Source organism: Anomaloglossus baeobatrachus, chromosome 3 (genome assembly GCF_048569485.1).
Source record: "Anomaloglossus baeobatrachus isolate aAnoBae1 chromosome 3, aAnoBae1.hap1, whole genome shotgun sequence".
Lineage (NCBI taxonomy): Eukaryota > Metazoa > Chordata > Amphibia > Anura > Aromobatidae > Anomaloglossus > Anomaloglossus baeobatrachus.
Window position 1 is genome coordinate 502,970,388 of NC_134355.1, and position 14,059 is coordinate 502,984,446.

Consider the following 14,059-nt stretch of genomic DNA (forward strand, 5'->3'; position numbering starts at 1 on the left):
AGCAATTACCAGGAACAGGGAACACCTGCAGAAACCCAGCACCTCCCAGTATGAGATTGGACACCTGAGCTGTCACTCAAAACAATGACAGCCTAGCACACCCCAGCTCCAGGTTGGACGACTGAGCTGTCACTGAGCCAACTGACAGCTCAATGTGCCCTGATCACAGAGCAGAGGAATCATGACATCATGTTAAATTATAAAGGCAGATTTTGCTTAAAAAGGGGGCTGGTGCTTGAAATCATTCTTTTCTTTTAACCATATCTACCTCAAAGGAAACGTGCAGTCATCATGGCTTTGCATCAAAAGGGTTTTACAGGCAAGGACATTGCTGACTTTAAGTTTACCCCTAAATCAATTATTTATCAGATCATCAAGAACTTCAAAGAGAAGTTCAATTGCTCTGAAGAAGGCTGCATGTAAAAATACCCCCACTTCCCCAACTAATAGGCAAGCATTATGACCTAGTGTGCCGGAAGCTAGAAACAAGATAAGCCAAGAGTTAGCGTCCATCTGGGGTGGTCATGCTGAAAGTTTATGCAGATATTGTGTGTCCTCACCCTAACTTTTACATGGAGTCAGTAAAAGCCTGGGGATTTAATAAACAGTTTGGTATGGGGCCCATACTTTACCGTTAGGTCCTTTTATTTAAGTAGGGCAGCCGTGAGTTTGAGTTTGCATTGCTTTGACTGTGAAAAAAGCTTTGCTAAGAGCAGCATTAATTCAACCATTTCATCAAGATCATCAATGTTCTCCTTTGATAGGTGTAAAAAATTACAGCTTAATGAGTGATTCTACATAATTACACCACAAAGAAGTAAGGCTTGTCCCAGCTGCGCTGATGTGTATACCGGATTACGCTTATGACTCCGAGGATGGTTAAATGATCTTTTTCATTAACGTCAAGCTGGTCAGGTCTAACAATATTGTGGAGTGTGAAGGACTAGCCTGTAAATGGTTACAACACTAATGTGCTATTATCAGTGACCGTACTGATGTTCAATAGCTAATGACATGTTGGATATTAATATACCACAATATGCTGCAGTGCTGTACCAATGTAAATATATCACCCTCGGCATCAAAACTGGAATATTCACATTGTGCACTACTGCAGAAAGGTCCATGGCTTGTCGGTATCCCACTCATGATGGTAGATTTTCTTCTGGGAATTACGTGAATTCCAGCCATTGTATCATGTAATTATTGGTCTGCACTAATTACTAGGTGGATGAAATCTTTGCTTTTTAGATATGACAGGTTCTAGGACTCATTGATCTGTGTTATCCCAAATCTGTGAGCTTACTTCTGCAAATAACCTCTTTTCCCATTTCCTATTTTTAAAGGGGTTGTCTAACATGGATCAACATGCTAGGTAATAAGTTGAACTTGATGGACTTGTACCTTCTTTCAACCTTGAAATTAAAGGGGTGGTCCACCCATTTTTTTTTTCCCCCAATGATTTTCACTTATTATTGTCTGCATCTTCTTCAATAGCCTCTATTTCCATTTCTGGCACTGAGCGGCGCTATCCTGCACGCTCAGTGCCTGTCACATGACCGCCTGGAGCTGTGGCCGCCTGCATCCTCTGACGTCCCGGCATTTCCGGGCTCTCAAACAAGACGGGTACGTCACAGGAGGCCGGCGGCACTCACAGTGACTGACAGGGCTGTGGGCGGTGACTACCGCACGTCACAGCCCAGCATTGAGGGGAGGAGCCGGAGAACTTTACTGTGGAGCGGTGAAGGCAGAGCGCGCGCTTAACAGCATTCAGCTGTGGCAGGTACGGGCTCCAGTCTGGAGTACAGGGGGGGTTTCCTCCACTGAAATCCCCCCTGTCACGCAAGTATCTGATCACACTGTCCACCCGCCCGCTCTGCTCAGCTGTCAGGAGAACGGGCGGTGTCGGCAGTGTGATCATATACTCCCCCCAGCAGCACAGCTGCATGGGACCAATCTGCTCCACTCTGTCACCTGCACTACAAGTCCCTGAGTGGAGACAGTGACATGCTCTGCTCTGACACATAGTTTGCTGCATGTCACTATCTGTCTCCACTATGGGACTTGTAGTGCAGGTGACCGGATGATACATGTCACTGTCTCCACTCTGTGATTTCTGCTGCATACTACCAACTGTATACACTCTCACCTGCACAACAAGTCCCACAGTGGAGACAGTGACATGCAGCACACTATGTGTCAGAGCAGAGCATGTCACTGTCTCCACTATGGGACTTGTAGTGCAGGTGAGAGTGTATACAGTTGGTACTATGCAGCAGAAATCACAGAGAGGGGCAGTTAGTGACATGTATCATCCGGTCACCTGCACTACAAGTCCCAGAGTGGAGACAGATAGTGACATGCAGCACAGAAAGACCAAAGGATAAAAGCTCTATTACCATGATTAGGCAGTGCACACAGGAAGGAGGGGAGGGAACTGTTGTGGTGGAGATCTGAGGGGAGGGAACAGTCAGAATGGGTTGGGAGATAGATTGCTAGTTACTGCAAAGGATTATGGAAGTTGTAGTAACTGAACACAGGAAGTTAAGAGAGAGATTAACTCCATCAGAGCTGGAGCCAGAAGTGAAGATGTTATGCTAGACCAGGGGTGGGGAACCTTTTTACTGCCGGGGGCCATTTGGAATTTCCTACTAACCTTTGGGGGCCGCACAACATTATCAACCTGAAAAATAACCCTGCTATATTTGGTCAAACGATTAATTAACTCACCCCTATTGCATACCTCCCAACTTTTAAAGAAGGAAAAGAGGGATAAAGTTTGCGGCGCGCGTAGCGCGCCGCGGCAAATTTTTAGGCCACGCCCCCTAACCACACCCATTTCACAGTCACGCCCATATCCACTCCCCATCCACACCCATTCAGCACAAACACGCAGGCAGCCGGCGGGCCTCCAGCACGGACACGCAGGCAGCCAGCGGGCCTCCAGCACGGACACGCAGGCAGCCGGCGGGCCTCCAGCACGGACACGCAGGCAGCCGGCGGGCCTCCAGCACGGACACGCAGGCAGCCACAGTGAGGCGGCCGGTCGCCTTCACAGACAGGCGGCCGGCCGCCTTCACAGACAGGCGGCGGGCCGCCCGCACAGAGAGGCGGCCAGCCGCCCGCAGAGAGAGGCGGCCGGCCGCCCGCACAATGAGGCGGCGGGCCGCCCGCACAGACAGGCGGCAGGGGGGCGCCCGCACAGACAGGCGGCAGGGGGGCGCCCGCACAGACAGGTGGCAGGGGGGCGCCCGCACAGACAGGCGGCAGGGGGGCGCCCGCACAGACAGGCGGCGGGGGGCGCCCGCACAGACAGGCGGCGGGGGGCGCCCGCACAGACAGGCGGCAGGGGGGCGCCCGCACAGACAGGCGGCGGGGGGCGCCCGCACAGACAGGCGGCGGGGGGCGCCCGCACAGACAGGCGGCAGGGGGGCGCCCGCACAGACAGGCGGCAGGGGGGCGCCCGCACAGACAGGCGGCAGGGGGGCGCCCGCACAGACAGGCGGCAGGGGGGCGCCCGCACAGACAGGCGGCAGGGGGGCGCCCGCACAGACAGGCGGCAGGGGGGCGCCCGCACAGACAGGCGGCAGGGGGGCGCCCGCACAGACAGGCGGCAGGGGGGCGCCCGCACAGACAGGCGGCAGGGGGGCGCCCGCACAGACAGGCGGCAGGGGGGCGCCCGCACAGACAGGCGGCAGGGGGGCGCCCGCACAGACAGGCGGCAGGGGGGCGCCCGCACAGACAGGCGGCAGGGGGGCGCCCGCACAGACAGGCGGCAGGGGGGCGCCCGCACAGACAGGCGGCGGGTGGCGCCCGCACAGACAGGCGGCGGGGGGCGCCCGCACAGACAGGTGGCGGGCCGACCGCACAGACAGGCGGCCGGCCGACCGCACAGACAGGCTCCGGCCGGGGGTGAGGGGGGAGGGAGGGAAATCAGCGCTGGGGAGATTCGTTTACTGTACCAGCAGCAGCACAGGCAGCGCTCCTCTCTATGCCACGTCTACTAGGATGGTAGGAGGGAAAAGCAGGGAGGCGGAGAGAGAGTGGGTGGGCGGAGCCCGGGAGCCGGCCGTCCCGCCCGTGGCAACGGGACAAACAACGTAAAGCGTGAAAGTCCCGCTGTATCCGGGACGGTTGGGAGGTATGCAGCATGTTAGAATGTGTACATAAGATCCCGCTGGTGGTGGCCGCAGCTTATAGGCCCCAAATCTGGTGACAGGTTCCCTTTAAAGTGAACCTGTCAGGTGCAATATGCACTCAGAGCCAGGAGCAGTTCTGGGTACATATTGCTAATCCCTGCCTAACCATCCCTGTATACACTAGCATAGATAAAGAGATCAAGAACAAATATTTTTAAAGATCTTATATCTTATGCTAATGAGCGCGGGGACTAGTCACAAGGGCGTTACTTCACTTGGCTAGTCGGCTCGCATAGCATGTTAGCATGTTATTACGCCCCTGTGTGAGTACTAACACGCTATATGAGCCGACTAGCCAAGTGAAGTAACGCCCTTGGGACTAGTCCCCGCGCTAATTAGCATAAGATATAAGCTCTTTAAAAATACTTTTTCTATAGATGCCTTTATCTATGCTGGTGTATACAGGGACAGTTAGGGAGGGATTAGCAATATACACCCAGAACGGCTCCTGGCTCTGAGTGCAGATTGCACCTGATAGGTTCCCTTTAAAGGGAAACTGTCACCAGAAATTTAGCAAAAAAAATAAAAGATTCCCCTCTGCAGCTCCTGGGATGAATTCTGGAAAGGTTCCTGTTGCTATTGTGCCCCCTTTGAGACCTAAAATAATACTTTATGAAGTCTTACCTTTTTGTATGCAAATCTGTTTTTATGGTCACGGGGGCGGGCTGCCTGGCGTCCGTTATTCCCCCTCCTGCCGCTGTACGCCGTCCCCCATTGCTCATTTCCATACATGAGGACGCCTTCCTCATGTAACTGTCCTCCTGAAGTTTTGTGCATGCCCAGTGCCACTCTCGCGGGACTGAGCACTGTGCAAAGTGTGAACGCTTTTGAGGTGATTGCGCAGGCGCGAGATTATGGGCGGCGCTGTGATTGTCATCAGCAGCGTTATCCAAGTACCCACCCATAATCTTGTACCCACGCTTCTCACTCTGCCTCCACCGTTATGCGCAAGCACTGTCCATATGAACCATGTTACCTATTACCGTGGGCGCGAGATTATGGGCGGCGCTGTGATTGTCATCAGCAAAGTCATCCAAGTACCCGCCCATAATCTCGTGCAAGCAGTAATAGGTAACATGGCTCATATGGCCAGCACTTGCGCATAACGGTGGAGTCAGAGGGAAAAGTGCGGGCACGAGATTATGGGCGGGTACTTGGTTAACGCTGCTGATGACAATCACAGCGCCGCCCATAATCTCGTGCCTGCGCAATCACCTGAAAAAGCGTTCACATGCGCAAAACTTCGGGAGGACAGTTACATGAGGAAGGCGTCCTTGTGTATGTAAATGAGCAATGGGGGACTGCGTAAAGCGGCAGGAGGGGGAATAACGGACGCCAGACAGCCCGCCCCCGTGACCATAAAAACACATTTGCATACAAAAAGGTAAGACTTCATAAAGTATTTTTGTAGGTCTCAAAGGGGGCACAATAACAACAGGAACCTTTCTAGAAGCAGCCCAGGAGCTGCAGAGGGGAATCTTTTATTTTTATTGTGAAATTTCTGCTGACAGTTTCCCTTTAACTGGTAGGGGAGCCAGGATAAAGCAGAGCTGAAGTTGTTGGGAAGCTAGGACCCAGCAGCTCTGCTCCACAGGCAGGAGACCACTGATCGGTAATAGAAGCCTGCAGATGTCACTCTGCATAGGTTATTGCCACTGCTATCTGCAGGAGATAAGTGCTGATTGCACGGTCTCCTCAGCCTCCTGATTCCCGTGTGTCTGCAGCAGTGAGAAGCCGCACACGGGGAATCAGAGAACAGCTGCAGACAAACGCAGGCTCCAGGACTGGGGGGGTCGGCTCTGGGGGAGGGGGGGGTCGCTCTGCTGCAGGGGGGGGGGGGGCTCTGCTGCAGGGGGGGGTCGCTCTGCTGCAGGGGGGTCGCTCTGCTGCAGGGGGTGATTCATACCTCAGCAGCAGTCACAGGAGTAGGTGCGCGCTCGGCTCTGTAATGAATAGTAGAAGGGAGAAACAGCGAGGCGGGGCTACAGTGGGTGGGTGGAGCCGGGATAAACAGCCTCACGGGCGGGACCCGGGATCAAAGGCTCAGAAGAGGGACTGTCCCGCTGTATCCGGGACGGTTGGGAGGTATGCTATTGTGGTGGCCGGAGCTGCTTCTCTTTGGTGCGATTGTGATGTTCGGTGATATTGATCATCTTGTTTCTCACAGCTGCTTTTCCAGGTTTGTCTCTGTCTGGAGATGCTGGGGGCATACACCTCACAGGAGGGGCCAGGGCGCATAAATTACAGGAGACACTGGGAGTACACATCACAGGAGGGGCTGGGGCATATACATCACAGGAGGGGCTGGGGCATATACATCACAGGAGGGGCTGGGGCATATACATCACAGGAGGGGCTGGGGCATATACATCACAGGAGGGGCTGGGGCATATACATCACAGGAGGGGCTGGGGCATATACATCACAGGAGGGGCTGGGGCATATACATCACAGGAGGGGCTGGGGCATATACATCAGTAGGGGGCATCGACAGCCCTGGCAGTGGCACAGACATGACTGGGGACACGCACAGCACTGGGTGGCAGCACGCACTGCACTGGGTGGCAGCACGGACTGCACTGGGTGGCAGCACGGACTGCACTGGGTGGCAGCATGCACTGCACTGGGTGGCAGCACGGACTGCACTGGGTGGCAGCACTAGGGAGACAGACAGGTCTGGGGGAACATAGACATCAACAGGAGAGCACGGACTGGGGAGCATAGAAAGCAGTGGGAGGGTACAGACAGCAGTAGCGAGTTAAGAGCTCTGAGGGGTGGCACACAGCACTGGGGAGCATGGACAGCATATGGGGGGCACAGGCAGCACTCACCGTGGCATGGACAGCACTGGTGGCAGCATGGACAGCATTAGGTGGTGCGGACAGCACTGGTGGGGGGGCATAGACATCACCCAGGGGGTACTCACTGTACTAGGGGGGGCACGGACAGCAGTGAGGGGTTACACCGCGCTGAGGGGATACACAGCACTGGGGTGTGCACAGCATTAGGTGGTACACACAGCACTAGGGGGTACACACAGCACCTGGGGGTACACAGCACTGGGGGGTACACACTGTACTAGGAGGTACACAGCATGAGGGGGTACACACAGCACAAGGGGGTACACAGCACGAGGGGGTACACAGCACTAGGGGGTACACAGCACTAGGGGGTACACACAGCATTAGGGGGTACTCACTGCACTAGGGGGTACTCACTGCACTAGGGGGTACTCACTGCACTAGGGGGTACACACTGCACTAGGGGGTACACACTGCACTAGGGGGTACACACAGCATTGGGGGGTACATACAGCACGAGGGGGTACACAGCACGAGGGGGTACACACAGCATTGGGGGGTACATACAGCACTGGGGGTTCACAGCACGAGGGGGTACACACAGCATTGGGGGGTACATACAGCATTGGGGGTACACAGTACGAGGGGGTACACAGCACTGAGCGGGGGGGGGCAGCGATGGGTTCAGGTACTCGCAGTGAGGGGGAGGGAGAGTCACACACACACACAGCACAGTTTCGGGAGGCTGGTAAACCTGCTGCAGCTCTTCTGTGTGACTTTATCGCAGCGTGCTGCACCCACCAGAGCACACAGGCCGGGGATAAGCCTAGAATGTATGGGCTGCAGTCAGGTCCTGGAAGTCAGGATCTGGAGAGAGCCCGTACATTCTAGCATCTACCCACAGGGCATCAGGCAGTGGGATTTAAAGGGCCGGCAGCCGGGTAAAGCACGGCTGCCACCAAAGCACAATGGTCCCCGGGAATGTGCCCGGGGGCCGCATAAAAGGTCGTCACGGGCCGTATACGGCCCGCGGGCCGGAGGTTCCCCACCCCTGTGCTAGACCATGATAAAAGATAATATTGGTAAAATAACATGATAGATGTGTTTAGAGGCACATAATAGCAAGATTTATCAAAAAAAAAAAAAAACAGTTTTGGTAACTGGACAACTTCTTTAAGAAGCTATGGGGCTGACTCATTGGGCATGCCAGTCTAAATGAGTAGGCTCTCTGGAGTACAATGTGTCTAATTAATTAAGAGGCACTCCCCACTTTATGCGTTAGACACATCTCTTAACCAGCCCCTACCAGAAATGTACTCCTGTCATGGACTGGAGTAGAATCATAGAATGGTAGAGTTGGAAGGGACCTCAAGGGCCATCGGGTCCAACCCCCTGCGAGTGCAGGCTTTCCTAAATCATCCCAGCTATATGTTTATCCAGTTTCCGCTTGAAGATTTCCATTGATGGAGAGCGCACCTCGTTCCGTGGTAGCCTGTTCCACTCCCTGACTGCCCTCACTGACAGAAAGTAAGTAACATTTCATGAAGTAGACGGACAGGCGTAGCCACTCCCCATGCTGCCAATGCTACATGCATGCTACACCCATCGTAGCGTAGCTGGCCAGGACGGGGTGAAAACACCAAACATCTTAATATTTTTTCACAACATCTGGTATACGTAAAAATATTTTGACTTGAGTTTTTTCCACAAAATCCTGGCATAAAAACCTTAATAAATTGGCCCTCTACATGCTTATCATTCTATACAATATGGCGCCACAACAAGCTATGAGTGCTGTATCCTTCATCTGTATGTATGGCTTGGATTATTTTGCCCAGGGTCTATAGGTGGCCATAGATAGTAAATAAATATGGGTCGATTTTGGCAGAACTGGTCACCCACCCTGTAAGGGTTCCACTCTCTCTACCGATGTCAGAGGAAAGAAGGGAGGGCATGCTGGTGTTCAGCATGCCTAATCCTTTTGTTCCTGAGTTGTCTGGGAGAAGCTTACTGCCCTCTCCACATTGAGACAATGCATACTGAGCCAAGCATTCTGGTGTATGGAAGGAGTCTGCTGAAAGCTGCCTAAAATGTATGGCCACCTTAAAGTCTTTTCTTTCAGTAACCAGATTGCCATTTGAACCTTTGTGGAGGTATAACCACGTGGAAGCACCACCATGGATGGGCTAACCCCACAATGTCTCTGTTCTATCTCCGCGGTATATAGAAAGATTATTCAGTATTACTGCTTGTATGCGATGTGTAGACACTCTTTACGGCGAGCGCACTACTCCCATTATTTATTTCATCATTAATATGCCTCTTTTATAAAGAAAGAAACTTGACATAATCAGCCGTGTTAAACAAAGAAAGGAATTAATTGTGAGATTGTCACTGCGCACTTTCTATTTCTGCTTTTGTTTGAGGTTGTTACAGACGGCATGGTTTAATTATGTGAAATCATGCATCAGAAAACCAATGTGTTTTGTGTTATTCTTGGTTGAAAAATGTGTTTTCTCAAGCTGAAAGTGTATCTAGAGAGGAGTCATTAATTAGTAGCTAACGTCGTGCTGCCTTCTGGGTACGTGCAGTGTTACATGGTAGAAATGCTCTTTTCATTTTACTCCGGGTTTAGCTGGATTTCCTTTCAGGTTACTACGATATCACCACAGACTGATGTGTTCTATAGTGCTGGATATACACCTTCCACCAGGATATACACCTACCACCAGGATATACACCTACCACCTGGCTATACACCTACCACCTGGATATACACCTACCACCTGGCTATACACCTACCACCTGGATATACACCTACCACCTGGCTATACACCTACCACCTGAATATACACCTACTGTATCTACAGCCAGGGCCAAAAGTTTTGAAACTGATACAAACATTGGTTATCACAAAGTTTGCTATTTCATTGTTTTCAGATCTTTTACTCAGATGTTTCTAATGTTTGAATTATCAGCAGCTCATGAGTTTTTATGCTTTAATTGACAAATACATTATATTTGCATTCCTAGTAACTTTAGTAATGTAACAGAGATACCGGCGTCCCTACACTGTCTTGTCCACCTGCCCCAACCAGGACGCTGGCACACTCACCCTCCTGGCCATTCAGCGGTGGCTGCTCCGTCCCTGGTCCCTGCCGTCAGCTTCCAGGTTCTGCGCACGCTGCATAGGCCTCCTGTGCACACACCCAGGGACACAGGCCTTAACCCAGAAGTGCTTCTCACCCTAAGGCCTAGGTGTTTAAGGCACCCTCCCCTTAAGGGAGGTGCGTGAGCAATGTGATCTATACATTGCTAGTTGTAAGGTCCCTTGTGCTGCTGCTTCCGCTGCTGTTTTATTGCTGTGTGCCGTTGCTAACACCCATCTGTGTTCCAGTACCTGACGTATCTGCTGCTGTACACATTCGTACTAGCTGTACCTGTCCTACCCACTGCTGCACCTAACTGTCCTGGCTGTAATTGCTGAACCTGCTGCTGCATCCATCTATTCCGTCCATGTCTGCCACATCAGCCATCTCAGCTGCAACTGTTATATCTGAGAGTGTCAGTGTTTGTACCTCTGGTACCAGCTGTCACAGGACCGTGTCTCCCTGAGTGGCACCTGGTTGCTCCCAGCAGCCAAATCCACCCTCACCATCAGAGACTGGTGAAAATCCGGTTTGTGCCAAAGTCATGCTCTTCAGGTGTAGTGTGTACTCCAGCCCAGTGCGTCCACTCTCCACTCACACTCATGAGCATTAAAAGTAACTTTTGTATCAATTAAATGTGTATCCATGCATGTAATTTAGTGAAAGTGTGATAATACACTCACCTACTGCCACTGTCTGTGGGACCAGCGCCGTTCTTCTCTGCTTCTCACTGACGTCACCGATCTTCAGGTGACGCTGAGCTCTGCCTGACCCGGAAGTCTCCTTTACAGTGAAAACCTATGTAGTCCGAATGAGGTTCCGTAGGCTGTCATTGTAACATTTACTTCGGCCAGGGCCGGATTATAGGCGGGGCAGGCGGGGCTCCAGCCCAGGGGCCCCCACCAAAAGAGCTTCTAAGGGGGCCCCCACCATACTTGGCACTAAGCACCTGTCAGCATTTTTTTTTTCTTCACACCCTCTCCCCCTCCGTAAAGACAGTCTAATAAATCAGCTGTGTTTTCAGGGGGGGGGGCGCGGGGTGTTGGAGCACCGCTATTTATTTGCATCTGCGTCTTTAAGACGCAGAAACAAACTGCGGGCACAGGACAGTGATTGACCCCGGAAGTACCAGCGGCCGCTTGCACTTCCGGGGTCAGACGTGTGCGAGGGGCGGGGGGGACAGCTGCCCCCCCCCAGAAGCAGGGGCACGGTGTGGTGGGTCGCTGTATCTGATGTCCTTGCTGCGCTCCTCTACACTGTGTACATGCCAGGCACACTAGCAGGAGGCAGCGCGCTGTGCCGGCTCTGCTGTGTGCTGTGTGCCCGCCATGCACCCAGTGCAGAGGAGCGCAGCAGAGCCGGTGACCGCAGCTTCCTCTTTCCGTTCCTATTCAAATGTATTTGCGTCTTTCATCCATAAATACATTTGAACAGCGCGCCAGGACTGGGCCCCGCTCCTGAAGTGCAGCAACGTGATGAGATCAGCACCTTGCTGACGTCATCACAGTGCTGTGGGCGCGCGCCACACAGGGGACATGAGGAAGCGAGCGCTCCATGAAGGAGCTGAAGAGACAGGTTTAATTAATGGAGATGTGTGGGGAGGGGCTGAGGACACATGACGGGGAACATTTGTGAAGGAACACAGCTCTGTGACAGGCAGAGGAGGAGTACTGTATTCCGAGGGAGGGGGGAGGCAGGAGTGTGTAGGGATGGGGCAGTGTAATTTGTGTGTGTAGGGGGTGTTGAGGGTTATATTGTGTGTGTGGGGAGAGGTAATGAGGGATGCATTGTATTGTGTGTGTGGGGAGGGGTAATGAGGGGTGCATTGTATTGTGTGTGGGGGGAGGGGTAATGGGGGGTGCATTGTATTGTGTGTGGGGGGGAGGGGTAATGGGGAGTGCATTGTATTGTGTGTGGGGGAGGGGTAATGGGGGGTGCATTGTATTGTGTGTGGGGGGAGAGGTAATGGGGGTGCATTGTATTGTGTGTGGGGGGAGGGGTAATGGGGGGTCTATTGTATTGTGTGTGGGGGGAGGGGTAATGGGGGTGCATTGTATTGTGTGTGGGGGAAGGGGTAATGGGGGGTGCATTGTATTGTGTGTGTGGGGAGGTGTAATGGGGGGTGCATTGTATTGTGTGTGTGTGTGTGGGGGGAGGGGTAATGAGGGGTGCATTATATTGCGTGTGTGTGTGTAGGGGGTGATAGCGGGTGCATTGTATTGTGTGTGTGTGTGTGTGTGTGTAGGGGGTGATAGCGGGTGCATTCTAGTGTGTGTGTGGGTGTGTTTGTGTGTGTCAGAGCCGTGTGTGTAAGAAGCAGTACTGTGTGTGTATATATGAATTAGAGCAGTCTGTGCGCCCCTCCCCCCCAGAACTATATGGGTTCCCCAGAGTGCTATTATTATTATTATTATTATTTATTATTATAGCGCCATTTATTCCATGGCGCTTTACAAGTGAAAGAGGGTATACGTACAACAATCATTAACAGTACAAGACAGACTGGTATAGGAGGAGAGAGGACCCTGCCCGCGAGGGCTCACAGTCTACAGGGAATGGGTGATGGTACAATAGGTGAGGACAGAGCTGGTTGTGCAGTGGTCTACTGGACTGAGGGCTATTGTAGGTTGTAGGCTTGTTGGAAGAGGTGGGTCTTGAGGTTCCTCTTGAAGCTTTCCATGGTAGTGGAGAGTCTGATGTGCTGAGGTAGAGCGTTCCAGAGTATGGGGGATGCGCGGGAGAAATCTTGTACACGATTGTGGGAAGAGGAGATAAGAGAGGAGCAGAGAAGGAGATCTTGTGAGGATCTAAGGTTGCGTGCAGGTAGGTACCGGGAGACTAGGTCACAGATGTAGGGAGGAGACAGGTTGTGCATGGCTTTTTATGTCATGGTTAATGTTTTGAACTGGAGTCGTTGGGCGATGGGAAGCCAGTGAAGGGATTGGCAGAGTGGCAAGGCTGGGGAGTAGCGAGAGGAGAGGTGGATTAAGCGGGCTGCAGAGTTTAGGATAGATTGGAGGGGTGCAAGAGTGTTGGAAGGTAGGCCAGAGAGCAGGAGGTTGCAGTAGTCGAGGCGGGAGATGATGAGGGCATGCACTAATGTTTTTGCAGATTCTTGGTTAAGGAAAGCTATGTCACCCATCCCAGTAATGAGTACACCACCAGAGCTGTTTGCCACTCCAGTAACGTCTATGCCCCCTGCCCCTCCTGTGATGTATATATTGTAGCCCCCAGCCCCTCCTGTGATGTATATACAGCAGTGCTGTCAGTGTGCAGTCATGTCTGTTAGTGACAGCCATCGTGAAACACAGCCACACGTCCTGAAGGAGCTGGACGGAAACAAGCGGGAGAGGTGAGTGAGGCTGCTGGCGACTTCCCCCATATTAATACCTGTAAGGGCTCATGCGCACGTAACTGCTGAATATTCTGCAGCGATTTGACAGCACATGTGCGCGTCAAATCGCTGCAGAAACACTGCATAATGGATGCAGTTTTTCTGTACAAAAAAAGACGATTTCATGCGCTCTGGCTGCTGCCCCCACCATAGACAGAGTGGGAGCTGCATCCATAGCGCATGGAATAATTGACATGCTTCTTTTATGAACGCACAGATTTGGGTCAACATTTTAGCACCCAAATCGCTGCGTTCATAAAAGCAACGTGCGCACGTAACATGCACAATCTACATAGATTGTGCAGGGGACACAGGATACATGCATTTACACTGCAGTGCTATACACAGCGTAAATGCATGGAATTACGCAACGTGCGCACGAGCCCCAATGCGTCTGTGTCTGCATGTATGTCACTGTATATGACCGTGCATATATTTGTCTTTTTTACTTGTATTTTTCTGAATTTGTCTTCAGATATGTATATGTACGTATGCCTGTATGTGTATGTGCGTGTC

At 52.4% G+C, this 14,059-nt stretch overlaps 1 protein-coding gene across 1 annotated transcript in view; it reads left to right on the forward strand.

Annotated features, from left to right (window-relative positions):
• PPM1L (protein phosphatase, Mg2+/Mn2+ dependent 1L) overlaps positions 1-14,059 on the forward strand; it is a 346,350-nt gene that overhangs the window by 39,114 nt on the left and 293,177 nt on the right. The gene's annotated exons all lie outside the window — the stretch shown is intronic.